This window comes from Hordeum vulgare, chromosome 6H (assembly GCF_904849725.1).
Source record: "Hordeum vulgare subsp. vulgare chromosome 6H, MorexV3_pseudomolecules_assembly, whole genome shotgun sequence".
Classification (NCBI taxonomy): domain Eukaryota; kingdom Viridiplantae; phylum Streptophyta; class Magnoliopsida; order Poales; family Poaceae; genus Hordeum; species Hordeum vulgare.
The window spans coordinates 116,945,493-116,966,585 of record NC_058523.1 but is presented as its reverse complement, the minus strand read 5'-3'; the positions used below and the strand labels follow the sequence as shown (position 1 = coordinate 116,966,585).

The 21,093-nt window shown below is 44.8% G+C and overlaps 2 pseudogenes; one reads left to right on the top strand and one right to left on the bottom strand.

Annotated features, from left to right (window-relative positions):
- The window catches only part of LOC123405194, an 82,074-nt pseudogene extending 74,565 nt beyond the window's left edge, over positions 1-7,509 (bottom strand).
- Positions 7,510-8,673: 1,164 nt separating this feature from the next.
- LOC123405193 lies at positions 8,674-20,770 on the top strand (annotated as a pseudogene).
- Positions 20,771-21,093: the final 323 nt, after the last annotated feature.

Here is a 21,093-nt window from a genome sequence, read left to right as displayed (position 1 = left end):
CAATCACACTATGGTGTTCCAGGTGGCATGAGTTGTGAAACAATTTTCACATTGTCTTAAATGTATACCAAACTCGAAACTCGGATATATATATTTACCTCCATGATCAAATCGTAGACATATTATGTTTTTGTCACGACGATCTTCAACTTCACTCTGAAATTGCTTGAACTTTTCAATATTTCAGACTTGTGTTTCATCAAGTAAATACACCAGTATCCACTGAAATCATCTGTGAAGTAAGAACATAATGATATTCACTGCGTGCCTCAGCACTCATTGGACTGCATACATCAAAACGTATTATTTCCAATAACTCACTTTCTTGTTCCATCTCTCTCGAAAAAGAGACCTTCAGTCATCTTGCCCATGTGGCATGATTTGCATGTCTCAAGTGATTCAAAATCAAGTGATCCCTAAAGATCCATCTACATGGAGTTTCTTCATGCATTTACACCAATAGGCATGGTTCGCATGTCTCAAACGATTCTAAAATGAGTGAGTCCAAAGATCCATCAGCATGGAGCTTCTTCATGCGTTTTATGCTAATATGACTCAAGCGGTAGTGCCACAAGTAAGTGGTACTATCATTACTACTTTTTATCTTTTGGCAGCAATATTATGAACATGTGTATCAGTACGATCGAGATTCAATAAACCATTCATATTAGGTTCATGACCATTGAAGGTATTATTCAAGTAAACAAAGTAACCATTATTCTCTTTAAATAAATAATCATATTGCAATAAACATGATCTAATCATGTCCATTCTCAACGCAAACACCAATCAATATTTAGGTTTAACACTAATCCCGAAGGTAGAGGGAGCGTGCGATGTTGATCACGTCAACCTTGGAATTACTTCCAACACACATCATCACCTCACCCTTGCTAGTATCCATTTATTCTGTAGCTATAATTTCAAGTTACTAACACTTAGCAAATGAACCGGCATCTAATACCCCGATGCTACGAGGAGTACTAGCAAGGTGCACATCAATATCACGTATATCCAATATACTTTTGTCGACTTTGCCAGCCATCTCATCTACCAAGTATCTAGGGTAGTGCTGCTTCACTGACCGTTCCCCTCATATTAGAAGCACTTAGTCTCGGGTTTGGGTTCAGGCTTGGTTTTCTTTACTAGAGCGGCAACTAGTTTGCCATTCATGAAGCATCCCTTCTTGCCCTTGACCTTCTTGAAACTAGTGGTTTTACTAACCATCAACAATTGATGCTCCTACATGATTTCTACTTTCACACTGTCAAACATCGCGAACAGCTCAGGGATCATCAACTCTATCGCTGACATGTTCTAGTTCATCAGAAAGCTTAGTAGCTTGGTGGCAGTGACTTTGGAGAACTATGCCAATCACTATTTATCTGGAAGATCAACTCCCACTGGATTCAAGTGAATGAAGCACCGAGACAATCTAAGCACATGCTCAATGATTGAGCTTTTCTCCCTTACTCTATAGGCAAAGAATCTTGTTGGAGGTCTCACACCTCTCAACACGGGCACTAGCCTGAAATCCAAATTTCATCTCTTGGAACATCTCATATGTCCCGTGATGTTCAAAACGTCTTCGATGCCTCAATTCTAAGATGTTAAGTATTACTCACTGAACTATCACGTAGTCATCAGAAACATGTATGTCAGCTATTTGCAACATCCACAGACGATGCTCAGGGTTTAGCACATCGAGCGGTGCATTAAGGACATAAGCCTTCTATGCAGTAATGAGGACAATCTGAGTTTATGGACCCAGTCCGCATAATTTCTACTATCATCTTTCAACTAAGTTTTCTCTAGGAACATATAAAAAATAGTAGAGCTACAGTGCAAGCTACAACATAATTTTCAAAGACATTTTGACTATGTCCATGATAATAAGTTCAATTAATCATATTACTTAAGAGCTCCCACTCAAATTCACGTCCCTCTAGTCATTCGAGTGACACATGGTCCAAATTCACCAACTCAAGTTCGATCATCACGTGAGTTAAGTTGGCTTCAATGGTGAACATCTCTATGTTGATCATATCTACTATATGACTCATGTTCGACCTTTCGGTCTCTTGTGTTCCGAGTCCGTGTATTTACATGCTAGGCTCGTGAAGTTTAAGCCGAGTGTTCCGCGTGTGCAAAACTGTCTTGCACCTGTTGTATGTGAACGTAGAGTCTATCACACCCGATCATCACGTGGTGTCTTGAAACGATGAACAGCCGCAACGGTGCACACTCGATGAAAACACAATTTTATCTTGAAATTTTAGTGAGGGGTCACCTTATAGTGCTACCATCGTACTAAGCAAAACAAGGTGCATAAAAGGATTAACATCACATGCAAATCATAAGTGACATGATATGGCCATGAACTTGTGCTTCTTCATCTGCATCACCAAAGCACTGGCATGATCTCCATCGTCACCGACGCCACACCATGATCTCCATCATTGTGCTGCCATCGAGGTTGTCGCGCCATCTATGTTGTTACTACTAAAGCTACTGAACTAGCGATAAAGCAAAGCATCACCAGGCGCAAAATAATTAAAGACATCCTATGGCTGGTGCCGGTTGTCGTAGCATCGTCGTGCAAGTCGATATTTAACTATTACAACATGATCATCCCATACATCAAATATATCATATCATGTCTTTGGTCATATCATATCACAACATACCCTGCAACAACAAGTTAGGCGTCCTCTGATTTGTTGTTGCATGTTTTACATGGCTCCTATGGGTATCTAGTATGATCGCATCTTACTTACGCAAAACCACAATGGTGATACACAAGTTTCTATTTAACCTTCTCCAAGGACCGCCTCTGCAAATCCGATTCAACTAAAGTAGGAGAAACAGACACCCGCCAGTCATCTTTATACAACAAGTTGCATGTTAGTCGATGAAACCGGTCTCTCGTAAGCCTACGTGTAATTTTGGTCTAGGCCGCTTCATCCAACAATGCCGCCAAATCAAAAAAAGACTAAGGCGGGAAGCAATTTGAATACCAATGCCCACAAACTCCTTTGTGTTTGCTACTACGACAACAGACCTTCCCTGAGAATGGCGCCAGGAATCCTGCTGCTACGGGCTACGCCTATAGGGACTTCCTTGGCAAATATGCATAGGATTTCCCCGCGGCCTTGGAGCCTTGCGTTGGTGTTCCCTCGAAGAGGAAAGAGTGATGTAGCACAGCGGCGGTAAGTATTTCCCTTAGTTTTGAGAACCAAGGTATCGATCCAGTGGGAGGATCACGTCAAGTCACAAGTACCTGCACAAACACAAAGAGCTTGCACCCAATGCTACGAAGGGGTTGTCAATCCCTTATAGATTGTTTGCAAAGTGAGAACTGAAAGCAAAAAGTAAACAAAGAAAAGTAAAAGTGAAAGTGGAGACGATAGTTGTGAATAGACCCGGGGGCCATAGTGTTCACTAGTGGCTTCTCTCATGAAAGCAAGTAGACGGTGGGTGAATGAATTACTGTCGAGCAATTGATAGAACCGCGCAAAGTCGTGAAGTTATATATGGCAATGATTGTATCTATAGGCATCACGTCCAAAACAAGTAGACCGATACTTTCTGCATCTACTACTATTACTCCACACGTCGACTGCTATCCAGCATGCATCTAGTGTATTAAGTCCAAAAGAACAGAGTAACGCCTTAAGCAAGATGACATGATGTAGATGAACAATCTCAAATTTATGATGAAAGCCCATCTTGTTACCCTTGATGGCAACAACATGATGCGTGCCTTGCTGCCCCTTCTGTCACTGGGAAAGGTCACCACACAGTATGAACCCAAAACCAAGCACTTCTCCCATTGCAAGAATCATAGATCTAATTGGCCAAATAAAACCCAATACTCGGAGAGACTTACAAGGATATCAAATCATGCATATAAGAAATCAGCAAAGACTCGAATATAATTCATAGATAATCTGATCAAAAATCCACAACTCATCGGATCTCGACAAACACACCACCAAAAAGGATTACATTGGATAGATCTCCATGAAGATCATGGAGAACTTTGTATTGAAGATCCAAGAGAGAGAAGAAGCCATCTAGCTACTAACTACGGACCCGTAGGTCTGAAGTGGACTACTCACGAGTCATTGGAGAGGCGATGATGTTGATGTAGAAGCCCTCCAACTCCAAAGTCCCCTCTGGCAGGGCACTGGGAAGGGTCTCCAGATGAGATCTCGCGGAAACGGAAGCTTGCGGCGGTGGAAAAGTGTTTTCGTGGATGCCGTGATTTTTTCTGCGATTTAGGGAATTTATAGGCCAAATAGCTAGGGCAGGGGAGCGCCAGGGAGGCCACAAGCCTAGTTGCCACGGGCCCCCTGGCCGCAGCAACATGGCTTATGGGCTCCCTGTGGGCCCCCTGCCTTGGCCCTCAAGTCCTCCGATCTTCTTCCGTTCTAGAAAAATTTATTTCAGGGATTTTATTCCGTTTGGACTCTTTTCCAAAATCAGATCTGAAAAGAGTCAAAAACACAGAAAAAACAGGAACACGCACTTGGCACTGAATTAATAAGTTAGTCCCAAAAAAGATATAAAAGGTATATAAAACATCCAAAGTTGACAAGATAACGACATGAAACCATCAAAAATTATAGATACGTTTGAGACGTATCAGTGTTCTACTCTGCATGGACCTAGCTCTGATACCACAGTTGGGGAACGTCACATGGGAAACAAAAAAATTCCTACGCGCACATAAGATCTATCCATGATGATGACCATCTATGAGAAGAGAGATTGGATCCACATACACTTGTAGATCGCTAAGCGGAAGCGTATATAACGCAGTTGATGTAGTGGAATATGTTTGCGATCCAAATCGCAGTCCGCCCCGCGATCTCATCACTATCCGTCCTGTGATCCCATCACGATCCATCCCAATCTAGTGCCGAACAGACGGCACCTCCGTGTTCAGCACACGTACAACTTGATGACGATCTCCATCTACTTGATCTGGCAAAAGAAGCGGAGAGGTAGATGTGTTCTCCAGCATGGCGGCGTGGTGGTGGTGGTGGTGAACTAATCCAGCAGGGCTTCACCAAGCTATGTCGGACTAATCTAGACGAGGGAGACGATCTATGGAGGAGAGGGTAGCACATGGCTATTTTCTGGTGGTGTTTGCCCTCAAAACCTCCAATATATATAGGAGGAATAGGCGGGAAGGCTGCCTTGCCTCCTCCTCCAAGAGGAGAGGTTTGGCCGAAGCTAGGGAGGAGATTCCTCCTCCAATTCGGTTTGGTGGAGGACTCCCTTCCTAGTTTGTCTCCTCCTTCCCTTTTTCCCTTTATTCCCTTTTTGCACTTTGGCCGAGATAGGCTTATTGGTCTGACGGCACCAGCCCACTAGGGGCTGGTGCGCCACCTTTAGGCCTATTAGGTCCTCTCCCGGATGGGTGACCCCTCCTGGTAAAACCCTAGAACCCATTCGTCACTCCCGGTACTTTAACGGTAATGCCCAAATCTTTCCGAAAGCCAAATGTAACTTTCCTATATATCAATATTTACCTCCAGACCATTCCGGAGCTCCTCGTGACGTCCGGATCTCATCCGGGACTCCAAACAACTTTCGTTCACCAACATACATAACTCAATAATACCAAAACGTCACCAAACCTTAAGTGTGCACACCCTGCGGTTTCGAGAACTATGTAGACATGACCGAGACACAATCCGGTCAATAACCAATAGCGGGACCTAGATGCCCATATTGGCTCCTACATATTATATGAACATATTTATCGGATGAAACTCTATGTCAAGGATTCAGTTAATCCCATATGCTGTTCCCTTTGTCCTTCGGTATGTTACTTGCCCGAGATTCGATCATCGGTATCTCCATACCTAGTTCAATCTCGTTACCGGCAAGTCTCTTTACTCATTCCGTAATACAAGATCCCATGACTAACTCCTTAGTCACATTGCTTGCAAGACTTTTTGTGATGTTGTATTACTGAGTGGACCCTCACATACCTCTCCATCATAGGGAGTGACAAATCTCAGTCTTGATTCACGCCAACCAAACACATCTTCGGAGATACCTGTAGAGCACCTTTTATAGTCACCCGGTTATGTTGCAACATTTGATACACACAACGCATTCCTCCGGTGTCCGGGAGTTGCATGATCTCATCGTCATAGGAATAGATACTTTGACATGCAGAAAACAGTAGCAATAAACTCACATGATCATATGCTACGTTCATAGTTTGGGTCTGGTCCGTCACATCATTCTCCTAATGATGTGATCCCATTATCAAACGACATCTCATGTCTTTGTCCAGTAAACCTTAACCACCTTGATCAACGAGCTAGTCCTCCAGAGGCTCACTAGGGAAAGTGTGTTGTCTATGTATCCACACATATATTTGAGTTTCCAATCAATACAATTCTAGCATGGATAATAACGATTATCATGAATAAGGAAATATAATAATAACCAATTTACTATTGCCTCTAGGGCATATTTCCAACAGTCTCCCACTTGCACTAGAGTCAATAATCTAGTTCACATCACTATCCGATTGTAATGAATCTAACACCCATATAGTCTCGGGTTTGATCATGTCTTGCTTGTGAGAGGGATTTTAGTCAATGGGTCTAATACATTCAGATGTGTGTGTACTTTAGAAATCTCTATATCATATTGTAGATGATTCTACCACGCTTCACTTGGAACAATTCCAAACGGTTGCTCCACTATACGAATCTGGTTTACTACCCAGAGTCATCAGGATTAGTGTCAAAGCTGGCATCGACGTAATCCTTTACGACGAACTCTTTTATCACCTTCATAATCGAGAAAAATTTCTTAGTCCACTAGTTACTAAGGATAAGTTTGACCGTTGTTCAGTGATTCATTTCTGGATCACTCTTCGTACCCCTTAAGAGACTCATGGCAAGGCACACATTAGATGCGGTACACATCATGGCATACTATAGAGCCTACGGCTAGGACATTGGGGACGACCTTCGTCCTTTCTCTTTCTTCTGCCGTGGTCGAGCTTTGATTCTTACTTCAGGATGGGAATGGGCCGGGTCGGCCCACTGGGTAACTGACCCGACCCAAAAATTCAAGCCCAATGGGCCAGGTGGGTTGGCCTCAAAACATACATGGTCCAGTAAAGCCGGCACCGTGCAACCCAATGGGTCACACGGGTCGACCCAGCCAGGTTACACTAGCCCGTGTCCGACTCGAGCTGCCCCCAAGGCCGGTGGACGCCCTCGACCACCTGTGTCGTCGCTGCCCCTGACCATCTCCGTCGCCGCCCCTGACCATCTCCGCCGCCGCCCTCGACCATCTCCGTCGCTGCCCTCTGCCGGTGGACGCCCTCGACCACCTTTGCCGTAGCCGGACGCTGGACGCCCCCGACCACCTGTGCCCCCGTCGCCGTCGTCGTCGGACGGCCCCGAGATCTTTGTTGTCGCCGGCGTTTCGCCTCGAGTATGTCGTCCCAGACTCCGTCGAGCACGCCATCCCGGTTGCCGTCCTCTCCAACTTGTCGGAGGTAAAAATTTCTTGCTGGTTTCCTTCAAGACCCTGTTCACCTGCGTGATTCCAAGACCGAGTTGAATCTCATGTTCTGCTCCTGCGTGATTCGAAGACCTCGTTGAATCTCAATTTCTAGCAGTCAATTTGGTAGATAGGTTGTTGTGCTTTCTTCCTAATCGCATTGTCTAGCAGAGTAGCAGAGTACCTACATTATTCAGGTAATTCCTCTGATACAGTTCATGCATTTGATGTTACAGCAAAATGTAACCTGCATTTGATGAATTTTCTAGGAGATCAGGAGCCAGCTCATTGAAACTGTCTGGCTGTGTACCAACAAAAAAAGTGAGAAACAGTTCATCAACAAGTTCGATCCTGGATCTAAGATGAGACAAATAAATAGCGTTTGTGTAAAATCATAACTTCTGGATTTTCATTCAGGAAACAGTTTCTACATTTCATGGGTTATAGGGAGTTGCAATTCATATAGTTTACTTAGGGAATGTGCACTGCACAGAAAGATGTTTTTATATCGGTGCTTAGAGATATAAAAGATCCACATCATTTAGCACACATGCAAGATTCACTTTTTGTTTGTGGAAAGTGTGGAAAGTGTGGAAGAAAGTTGATGGCATAGTTGTAGATGCTGAGTGCAAACATTGTGCAAGGAATATTTGTGCTGAGTGTAAACATGGAACAAGTTCATTGCGCAAACATTTGAAGAGATGCAAGGAAATGAAGAAGGTTCTTAGAGTTTCTGGGCAGCTGAGTGCTTCTATAGTGAGTCCGGATGGAGTTGCAATGGGGCTTTGGACCTTCAATCAGGCATTAGCACATCGAGAGCTCATGAGAATGATCGTGTTGCACGAGTTGGCATTCTCATTGGTGGAGTATGATGGATTCAGAAGATTTGTTTCTAGTCTAAATCCAAATTTCAAAATGATATGCAGAAAAACTGTGAAGGATGATTGCCTGAAAACATTTAACGAAGAGAAGCGAATTTTGCAAGGGATGTTCCAAAACTCCAAATCCAAGATTTCTTTGACTACGGACTTCTGGACATCAAATCAGACAATTGGGTACATTTGCATCACAGCTCACTTCATTGACGATGAATGGAAGCCGTAGAAGAGGATAGCTAAGTTCGCAGCTATGGAGACGCCACACACAGGTGCTGCAATGTTCAACATCATGGTGAATTTTGTAAGAGAGTGGAACATTGAAGATAATTTGTTTGTTGTGACGCTCGACAATGCATCCAACAATGGTGCAATGATGAAGCTATTGAGGAAACATCTGCTCCTTAAGAATATGTTAGCTGGTGGTGGCAAGCTGTTTCACCAACGGTGTGCCACCCATGTCATAAATCTGATATGTCAAGCAGGATTGAACTTCCTCGGTCCAGTGATCAATCTGATACGTGAAACTGTGAAATATATTCGAAGCTCGTCGAGTCGAAAGGAAAAATTTCAAGAGATCATTCAGCAACATGGTGTACAATGTAGGAAAACTCCAAGTCTTGATGTTCCAACTCGATGGAACTCAACCTACATGATGATTGTGTTGGGTAACGTAGCATAAATTCAAAAAAATTCCTATACATATTCAGATCTTCCTATGGAGAGACCAGCAACGAGAGAGGGGTGAGTGCATATTTATACCTTTGAAGATCGCTAAGCAGAAGCGTTACTAGAACGTGGTTGATGGAGTCGTACTCGCGGCGATTCAGATCGCGGTGTGATTCCGATCTAGTGCCGAACTACGGCACCACCGCGTTCAACAGACGTGCAGCCCGGTGACGTCTCCCGCACCTTGATCCAGCAAGGAGGAGGGAGAGGTTGGGGAAGATCTCCAGTAGCACGACGCCGTGGTGTCGATGGAGAGACGAGGTCTCCAGGAAGGGCTTCGCCAAGCACCGGCAGAGAGGAGGAGAAAGAAGAGCAGGGTTGCGCCGAGGGAGAGGGAAAACTGTGTCTCCAAAAGCCCAAACGTGCCCACTATATATAGGGTGAGGGAGGGGTTGCGGCCCCTTGAGGGTTTCCCTCTCCTGAGAGGGGCAGCAGCCCTAGATGGGGGGAGGTGCGGCGGCCAAGGGGGGAGGAGGGGTGGCGCACCGTTCTGGTGGGCCTTAGGCCCACCTGCGCTAGGGTTCCCCCCTCTCCCTTCTTCTTGCGTCATGGGCTGAGTGGGGGGCGCACCAGCCCACCTAGGGGCTGGTTCCCTCCCACACTTGGCCCATCTAGCCTCCCGGGGTCGTTGCCCCCTTCCGGTGGACCCTCAGGGCCACCTCCGGTGGTCCCGGTACGTTACCGGTGACGCCCGAAACACTTCCGGTGTCCGAAACCATCCGTCCTATATATCAATCTTTACCTTCGGACCATTCCGGAGCTCCTCGTGACGTCCGGGATCTCATCCGGGACTCCGAACAACTTTCTATAACCTCGTATAACAATTCCCTATAACCCTAGCGTCATCGAACCTTAAGTGTGTAGACCCTACGGGTTCGGGAGACAGGTAGACATGACCGAGACACCTCTCCGGCCAATAACCATCAGCGGGGTCTGGATACCCATGGTGGCTCCCACTTGCTCCACGATGATCTCATCAGATGAACCACGATGTCAAGGATTCAATCAATCCCGTATACAATTCCCTTTGTGTGTCGGTATAGAACTTGCCCGAGATTCGATCGTCGGTATATCTATACCTTGTTCAATCTCGTTACCGGTAAGTCTCTTTACTCATTCCGTAGCACGTCATCGTGTGACTAACTCCTTAGTCACATTGAGATCATGATGATGTTCTACCGAGTGGGCCCAGAGATACCTCTCCGTCACGTGGAGTGACAAATCCCGATCTCGATTCGTACCAACCCAACAGACACTTTTTGAAGTACCTGTAGTGCACCTTTATAGTCACCCAGTTACGTTGTGACGTTTGATAAACCCAAAGCACTCCTACGGTATCCGGGAGTTGCACAATCTCACGGTCGAAGGAAAAGACACTTGACAATAGAAAAGCTTTAGCATACGAACAATACGATCTAGTGTTATGCTTAGGATTGGGTCTTGTCCATCACATCATTCTCCCAATGATGTGATCCCATTATCAATGACATCTAATGCCCATGACCAGGAAACCGTGATCATCTATTGACTAACGAGCTAGCCAACTAGAGGCTTGCTAGGGACACATTGTGATCTATTTATTCACACATGTATTACTGTTTCCTGTTAATACAATTATAGCATGAACAATAGACGATTATCATGAACAAGGAAATATGATAATAACCATTTTATTATTGCCTCTAGGGCATATTTCCAACAGTCTCCCACTTGCACTAGAGTCAATAATCTAGTTACATTGTGATGTATTGAACACCCATAGCATTATGGTGTTGATCATGTTTTGCTCGTGGAAGAGGTTTAGTCAACGGGTCTGCAACATTCAGATTCATGTGTACTTTACAAATCTCTATTACTACACTCTGGACATGGTCCTGGATGGAGTTGTAGTGGCGTTTGATGTGCTCCGTCTTCCGGTGAAACCTGGGCTCCTTGGCTATGGCAATGGCCCCAGTGCTATCACAGAAGAGTGTCATTGGACCCGACGCGCTTGGAACCACTCCAAGGTCGGTGATGAGCTCCTTCATCCAAATTCCTTCTTGAGCTGCTTCTGAAGCAGCTATGTACTCCGCGTCACATGTAGATGTTGCCACGACTTCTTGCTTGCTGCTGCACTAGCTCACTGCCCCACCATTCAAAACATATACGTATCCCGTCTGTGACTTAGAGTCATCCAGATCTGTGTCGAACCTAGCATGGGCGTAACCCTTTACGACGAGCTCTTCGTCACCTCCATAAACGAGAAACATTTCCTTAGTCCTTTTCAGGTACTTAAGGATATTCTTGACTGCTGTCCAGTGTTCCATACCGGGATCACTTTGGTACCTCCCTATCAAACTTATGGCAAGGTTTATATCAGGTCTGGTACACAGCATGGCATACATAAGAGAGCCTACGGCTGAAGCGTAGGGGACAGAACTCATCTTCTCTCTATCTGTTGCCGTGGTCGGCGACTAAGTCTTACTCAATCTCATACCTTGCAAAACTGGCAAGAACCCTTTCTTTGAGTTTTCCATATTGAACTTCTTGAATATCTTATCAAGGTATGTACTTTGCGAAAGACGTATGAAGCATCTCGATCTATCTCTATAGATTTTGATGTCTAATATGTATGCAGCTTCTCCAAGGTCCTTCATTGAAAAACTCTTGTTCAAATAGGCCTTTATGCTCTCCAACATCTCTATGTCATTCCCCATCAATAATATGTCATCCACATACAGTATGAGGAAAGCTACAGAGCTCCCACTCACTTTCTTGTACAGACAGGCTTCTCAGTAAACCTGAATGAACCCAAACGCTTTAATCACCTCATTAAAGCGAATGTTCCAACTCTGAGATGCTTGCACCAGCCCATAGATGAAGCGCTGGAGCTTGCACACTTTGTTAGTACCCTTGGGGTCGACAAAACCTTCTGGTTGCATCATATACAACTCTTCCTTAAGGTTCCCGTTAAGGAACGCTGTTTTGACGCCCATTTGCCAAATTTCATAATCATAAAAGGCGGCAATTGCTAACATGATTCGGACTAATTTCAGCTTCGCTACGGGAGAGAAAGTCTCTTCGTAGTCAATTCCTTGAATTTTTCGAAAACCCTTTGCGACAAGACGAGCTTTATAAACGGTTACATTACCGTTTGCATCAGTCTTCTTCTTGAAGATCCATTTATTTTCTGTGGCTCGCCCGTCATCGGGCAAGTCCACCAAAGTCCATACTTTGTTCTCATACATGGATCCTATCTCGGATTTCATAGCTTCAAGCCATTTGTTGGAATCCGGGCCCGCCATCTCTTCTTCATAGTTCAAAGGTTCACCGTTGTCTAACAACACGATTTCCATCACAGGGTCGTCGTACCACTCTGGTGCGAAGCGTGCCCTCGTGGACCTTCGCGGTTCAGTAGTAACTTGATCCGAAGCTTCATGATCATTATCATTAACTTCCTCTTCAGTTGGTGTAGGCGCCACAGAAACAACTTCCCGCGCTGCGCTACTATCCTGTTCGAGAGGGGGTGTAATTACCTCATCAAGTTCTACCTTCCTCCCACTTACTTCTTTCGAAAGAAACTCTTTCTCTAGAAAGGATCCGTTCTTGGCAACAAAGGTTTTACCTTCGGATCTAAGATAGAAGGTATACCCAATAGTTTCCTTAGGGTATCCTATGAATACGCATTTCTCCGCTTTGGGTTCGAGCTTTTCTGGTTGAAGTTTCTTCACATAAGCATCGCAGCCCCAAACTTTAAGAAACGACAACTTAGGTTTCTTGCCAAACCATAGTTCATACGGTGTCGTCTCAACGGATTTAGATGGTGCCCTATTTAAAGTGAATGATGCAGTTTCTAATGCGTATCCCCAAAATGATAGCGGTAAGTCCGTAAGAGACATCATAGATCGTACCATATCTAATAAAGTGCGATTATGATGTTCAGACACTCCTTGCGTTGCGGTGTGCCAGGCGGCGTCAGTTGTGAAACGATTCCACACTTCCTTAGGTGTGTGCCAAACTCGTGACTCAAATATTCTCCTCCATGATCAGATCGTAGACACTTAATTTTTCTATCACGTTGATTCTCGACCTCACTCTGAAATTCCTTGAACTTTTCAAATGTCTCAGATTTGTGCTTCATCAAGTAGATATACCCATACCTACTCAAATCATCGGTGAGAGTGAGAACATAACGATAGCCACCGCGAGCTTCAACGTTCATTGGACCACACACATCAGTATGTATTATTTCCAATAGGTCGGTTGCTCTCTCCATTATTCCTGAGAATGGAGTCTTAGTCATCTTGCCCTGGAGGCACGGTTCGCATGTGTAAAATGATTCAAAGTCAAGAGACTCTAATAGTCCATCAGTATGGAGCTTCTTCATGCGCTTAACGCCGATATGACCAAGGCGGTAGTGCCACAAGTATGTGGGACTATCATTATCAACTTTACATATTTTGGTACTCACACTATGAATATGCGTAACATCACGATCGAGATTCATCAAGAATAAACCATTCACCAGCGGAGCATGACCATAAAACATATCACTCATATAAATAGAACAACCATTATTCTCTGACTTAAATGAGTAGCCGTGTCGCATTAAGCAAGACCCTGATACAATGTTCATCTTAAAACTGGTACTAAATAACAATTATTAAGGTTTAAAACTAATCCCGACGGTAGATGTAGAGGTAGAATGCCGACGGCAATCACATCGACCTTGGAGCCATTCCCGACGCGCATCGTCACCTCGTCCTTGGCCAGTCTCCGCTTATTCCGCAGTTCCTGATTTCAGTTGCAAATGTGAGCAACAACACCGGTATCAAATACCCAGGAGCTACTACGAGCGCTGGTAAGTACACATCAATAACATGTATATCACATATACCTTTAACGTTGTCGTCCTTCTTGTCCGCTAAGTATTTGGGGCAGTTTCGCTTCCAGTGACCCTTTCCCTTGCAATAGAAGCACTCAGTCTCAGGCTTGGGTCCATTCTTTTTCTTCTTCTCGGCATCTGGCTTACCGGGCGCGGCAACGGCTTTGCCGTCTTTCTTGAAGTTCTTCTTACCCTTGCCCTTCTTGAAACTAGTGGTCTTGTTGACCATCAACACTTGATGCTCTTTCTTGATTTCTACTTCTGCAGACTTGAGCATCGAGTACAACTCAGGAATGGTCTTCTCCATCCCTTGCATGTTGTAGTTCATCACAAAACCTTTGTAGCTTGGTGGGAGAGACTGGAGGATTCTGTCAGTTATAGCATCATCCGGAAGTTCGACTCCAAGTGAAGTCAGACGACCGTGTAACCCAGACATTTTGAGTATGTGCTCACTGACAGAACTGTTCTCCTCCATCTTACAGCTAAAGAACTTGTCGGAGACTTCATATCTCTCGACACGGGCATGAGCTTGAAAAACTAGCTTCAGCTCTTGGAACATCTCATATGCACCGTGTTGCTCAAAACGCCTTTGGAGCCCCGTTCTAAATTGTATAACATGCCACACCTAACTAGAGAGCAGTCATCACTCCGCGTTTGCCAGACGTTCAGAATGTCCTGGGCCGCTGCGGGAGCGGGAGGGTCACCTAGCGGCGCATCAAGAACATAAGCCTTTTTAGCTGCTTCAAGGATGAGCTTCAAGTTGCGAACCCAGTCCGCATAGTTACTACCATCATCTTTCAGCTTGTTTTTCTCTAGGAATGCGTTGAAATTGCGGTTGACGTTGGCCATCTACAATATTTATAAAGACAACTTTTAGACTAAGTTCATGACAATTAAGTTCATTTAATCAAATTAAGTATGAACTCCCACTTAAATCGACATCCCTCTAGTCATCTAAGTGATACATGATCCATGTTGACTAACCCGTGTCCGATCATCACGTGAGACGGACTAGTCACCATGGTGAGCAACTTCATGCTGATCGTATTCAACCATACGACTCATGTTCGACCTTTCGGTCTCTTATATTCGAGGTCATGTATGTACATGCTAAGCTCGTCGAGTCAACCTGGGTGTTTCACGTGTGTAAATCTGGCTTACACCCGTTGTATGCGAACGTTAGAATCTATCACACCCGATCATCACATGGTGCTTCGAGACAACGATCCTTCGCAACGGTGCACACTTAGGGGAATACATTCTCGAAATTTTAAGAGGGATCATCTTATTATGCTACCGTCGTTCTAAGAAATAAGATGAAAAACATGATAAACATCACAATGCAATCATATAGTGACATGATATGGCCATTATCATCTTTGCTCTTTCGATCTCCATCTCGAGGCATTGCATGATCATCATCGTCACCGGCGTGACACCATGATCTCCATCATCATGATCTCCATCATCGTGTCTCCGTGAAGTCATCACGCCAACTGCTACTATCACTACTACTATAGCTAACCGTTAGCAATGAAGTAAAAGTAGTAAGCACATGGCGTTGCATCTCATACAATAAATTAAGACAACTCCTATGGCTCCTTCCGGTTGTCATACTCATCGACATGCAAGTCGTGAAACCTATTACAATAACATGATCATCTCATACATCATACATGCAACATCACAACTTTGGCCGTATCACATCACATGTCAAACCCTGCAAAAACAAGTTAGACGTCCTCTAATTGTTGTTGCAAGTTTTACGTGGCTGATTTGGATTTCTAGCAAGAACGCTTTCTTACCTACGTGACAGCCACAACGATGATATGCCAAAGCTATTTACCCTTCATAAGGACCATTTTCATCAAATCCAATCCGACTAGAGTAGGAGAGACAGACACCCGCTAGCCACCTTTATGCACGGTGTGCATGTCTGTCGGTGGAAGCAGTCTCACGTAAGCGTACGTGTAATGTCAGTCCGGGCCGCTTCATCCCACAATACCGCCAGAAAAGAATAAGACTAGTAGCGGCAAGCAATTGACAAATCATCGCCCACAACCTTTTGTGTTCTACTCGTGCATAGAATCTACGCATAGAAAACCTGGCTCGGATGCCACTGTTGGGTAACGTAGCATAAATTCAAAAAAAATCCTACGCATATTCAGATCTTCCTATGGAGAGACCAGCAACGAGAGAGGGGTGAGTGCATCTTCATACCTTTGAAGATCGATAAGCGGAAGCGTTACTAGAACGCGGTTGATGGAGTCGTACTCGCGGCGATTCAGATCGCGGTGTGATTCCGATCTAGTGCCGAACTACGGCACCTCCGCGTTCAACACACGTGCAGCCCGGTGACGTCTCCCGCACCTTGATCCAGCAAGGAGGAGGGAGAGGTTGGGGAAGATCTCCAGCAGTACGACGGCGTGGTGTCGATGGAGAGACGAGGTCTCCCGGCAGGGCTTCGCAAAGCACCGACAGAGAGGAAGAGAAAGAAGAGCAGGGCTGCGCCGAGGGAGAGGGAAAATTGTGTCTCCAAAAGCCCAAAAGTGCCCACTATATATAGGGGGAGGGAGGGGCTGCGCCCCCTTGAGGGTTTCCCTCTCCTGGGAGGGGCGGCAGCCCTAGATGGGGGGAGGTGCGGCGGCCAAGGGGGGAGGAGGGGTGGCGCACCCTTCTGGTGGGCCTTAGGCCCACGTGCGCTAGGGTTCGCCCCTGTCCCTTCTTCTTGCGCCATGGGCTGAGTAGGGGGCGCACCAGCCCACCTAGGGGATGGTTCCCTCCCGCACTTGGCCCATCTAGCCTCCCGGGGTCGTTGCCCCCTTCCGGTGGACCCTCGGGGCCACCTCCGGTGGTCCCGATGGTCCCGGTACGTTACCGGTGACGCCCGAAACACTTCCGGTGTCCGAAACCATCCGTCCTATATATCAATATTTACCTCCGGACCATTCCGGAGCTCCTCGTAACGTCCGAGATCTCATCCGGGACTCCGAACAACTTTCGATAACCTCGTATAACAATTCCCTATAACCCTAGCGTCATCGAAGCTTAAGTGTGTAGACCCTACGGGTTCGGGAGACAGGTAGACATGACCGAGACACCTCTCCGGCCAATAACCATCAGCGGGGTCTGGATACCCATGGTGGCTCCCACTTGCTCCACGATGATCTCATCGGATGAACCATGATGTCAAGGATTCAATCAATCCCGTATACAATTCCCTTTGTCTGTCGGTATAGAACTTGCCCGAGATTCGATCGTCGGTATACCTATACCTTGTTCAATCTCGTTACCGGTAAGTCCCTTTACTTGTTCCGTAGCATGTCATCATGTGACTAACTCCTTAGTCACATTGAGCTCATGATGATGTTCTACCGAGTGGGCCCAGAGATACCTCTCCGTCACGTGGAGTGACAAATCCCGATCTCGATTCGTACCAACCGAATAGACACTTTCAGAAGTACCCGTAGTGCACCTTTATAGTCACCCAGTTACGTTGTGACGTTTGATAAACCCAAAGCACTCCTACGGTATCCGGGAGTTGCACAATCTCACGGTCGAAGGAAAAGACACTTGACATTAGAAAAGCTTTAGCATACGAACAATACGATCTAGTGCTATGCTTAGGATTGGGTCTTGTCCATCACATCATTCTCCCAATGATGTGATCCCATTATCAATGACATCTAATGCCCATGACCAAGAAACCATGATCATCTATTGACTAACGAGCTAGCCAACTAGAGGCTTGCTAGGGACACATTGTGATCTATTTATTCACACATGTATTATTGTTTCCTGTTAATACAATTATAGCGTGAACAATAGACGATTATCATGAACAAGGAAATATGATAATAACCATTTTATTATTACCTCTAGGGCATATTTCCAACAGATTGATATAGCAAAAGAGTGTCGTGGAGTGTTTGACTCATTGATTGTTCAAGATAAACGATATACCTTCCAGCCATCTTTTGACGATTGGGAAAATGCCGAAGATGTTTGCAGGCTGCTAAAGGTATTTTATGAAGCCACCAATGTGATATCCGGCACAAAATATCCAACTTCTAACTTGTATTTCCATGAAATGTGGAAAGTGAAGCTGGCCTTAGAGCAGCAACATTTTGAAGAGGATTCTCAGATTGGCACAACAGTCATATATATGAAGAGAAAATTCAGAAGGTATTGGAAAATGACATGGTTGAGCCTCTTTATTCCCGTGATTTTGGACCCACAATTCAAGTTGAAATATATTGAGTTTCGATTTGGCCTAGAGTTTGGGAATGAAGCTGCAGCAATTATTGCTAAAATAAAAAAATGTGTTTCAAGGGTTGTTCAAGGAATACCTCCAATTGAATGACAATTTCTCAAATCCCATGTCACAAGGAGGTGATCATGACATGGCTGTAAATGGTGAAGATCCTATGGCTGATTGGGACCAACATGTCACCCTCACTGCTCGATCAACAAATTTGGATTCTACTGAACTAGATTCATACTTGTCAAAGGTACCCGTCCGTCGAAGTGATCAATTCAATATCCTTGCATGGTGGCAGACGAACTCAGCTGAATATCCAACATTGAGTCGCATGGCAGCAGATATCTTGGCGGCCCCCCTGCCTCTTCGGTGGCATCTGAGTCCGCCTTCAGCACAGGGAAGAGAGTCCTCTCAGATTTTCGAAGTCGAATGACCCCAACGACACTTGAAGCTCTTGTTTGCCTACAAGATTGGATAAGAGCCACAGGTTCAGCCATACGACACAGTTTTTTTCTTTGTTTCTTATTAATGCAAATTGATGAATCTTTTATATTTATTTGTCTGCAGCTAATACTCGGCTTAGCTTGGCTTCAGTTCATGACATTATACTAGACTTGCAAGGTATTTGACATATGCTTATATGTTCGACCGTTGATCCTCTGGGTTTCACTTGGTTATTCAACTGAACTTTGTGTGACAATGTGAGCAAGTGTTCATGTGTGTGTGTCTGCATCTCTGTAGCCAAAGAGGGTTCTTGTTGTTTCCCTTTGATGAAACATCCGTTGTGATCTCTAGTCACTGTTAATGATCACATATGTTCCAATGGATCACTATTAAGAAGAAGAAATGTTAGTTGGTCGGTATTCTTCTTCTGTGGCAGGGAAGAAATACATTTTGTAATGTAAATCATCAAGTATGTGTGATATAGTAGTTCATAAAGATGCAACATCTGATTTGCGTACAGGCCCTCCCTCTCACACAACCTTGTCCATCAACTAATTAATTGTTAATATGGCGACATCCGCTGACTGCTGCATCTCAACAGTTTTTAGAGGGTGACTTGAGTTGCTTTGTTGTTCTTATTAATCTTTGACAGAATGTGAGATCGATATATTTGCAGCATTCTTTCCCAACTTGATTTTGTTTCATTTGTTCTTGAACCAGCTGTCAATGGTATCTGTTTGCTTGCATGTTACGAGGCTCTCGCACATAAACTACCTCTTACACATAAACTACCTCTTACTGAAAATATGCATGATATGAGGGCGGTCTCTAGTCATTGTCAGCTTTTAACATTTTTTTTACACTTTTAGTCACTGTTAATTATCATTTTTTTACCCATTTTTGTTGGTATTTGCCTATGCAAGTTTAATTCCAGCATCCTGAAGCACATAATTACTCTTGTAACATTTCCTTTTAAATACAGACAATGAGGACTGAAGCTTTTTGCCGTAATTCATGTTAACCTCCAGTAGATGATGAAGCAAAAAGATGTGAGCTTTCTCTATAATCTGCTGAAGTTTCGAAATGTAATCGTTGCTCCTTAAAAGATGTAGCTAGATGCTCATAAAATAGGCTGTAAAAAGAGTTGAAATATGGTCAACAAATGTGATTGTCTTGTATTGGCTGTAAAAAGAGTTGAAATGGACTGACGCTTGTTTGGTAACTTGTATTTATTTCGTATTATCATGCCTGTTTAGTTAATTATTTATTGTCTTGTTATAATATTAGTTAAAAAATGTTCTCTGTGTGTACATAACTAAAAAACTGTGAAACCATTACTGATTTTTGGGTCGGCCCTGGTGTACCCAATGGACCAACAAGGTCACACAACTTTCTTAGAATGGGTCGATCCATGGCCCCTGAGATTGGCTTTGAGGCCACGGGGCCAGGTCCAAGGCCAGGTCCGAGCCGGTCCATTCCCATTCTAATTCATACTTAAATTCACATCTTACAATACATTCAAGAACTCTTTCTTTTGATTTAAAAAAAACTCCTTTAATTGATCGATAGCAGCAATACCATCGACAATGTCAAGGCGAAAATCCAGGACAAGGAAGGTACATCGATTGGTCCTTTTGCTTCTCTTGCGGCTAATCAATGTGTCGGGGCGATCGACGATCATGGCCGTCATTTCGCCGTACATGCATATGCTTCACGCTGAATAGTGAATACTACGTACGTACATATGCAGGGATCCCGCCGGTGCAGCAGCAGCTGATCTTCGCCGGGAAGCAGCTGGACGAGGGGCGCACGCTGGCCGACTACAACGTGCAGAAGGAGTCCACGCTCCACCTGGTGCTGCGCCTCGGTGGCGGTAGCCGCGGGGGCCGCCCCACCAGTATCCCGCCCAACCTCCTGCAGCTCGCGCTCAAGCACAACTAGAAGAGGATGATCTGCCGCAAGTGCGTACGCATTCCATTAAACATGTCGTGCAACTGCCGCAAGAAGAAGTGCGGCCACTCCAACGACTTGAGAGCTAGCCTTAGTCTCTAATCAACTTATCACGTGGTGTGTTGATGCTTTGATCTGATGTATCTACTGTATTCAATTTCAGCTGAGGCCCAAGAAGAAGTTTGTTTGAGCGTTCTTCTTCGTTGGGCGTCCTCCAGCATGGCCCAGCTGAATAAATCGTCTTAGCATCGTGTCCGTGTCAGAGTTTTAAGTTGAGTCGTTAGTCTCCTTCTAGCAAAAGGGTCCGTACCTTGCAACGGAAGAAAAAAAAATATAATCTTCAATGATGATGATCACATTATGTCGGGGTGCTGATCCTCAAGATCTAAGTTGGAAGACTTCCCGTATGCTATGGAGATTCGCCG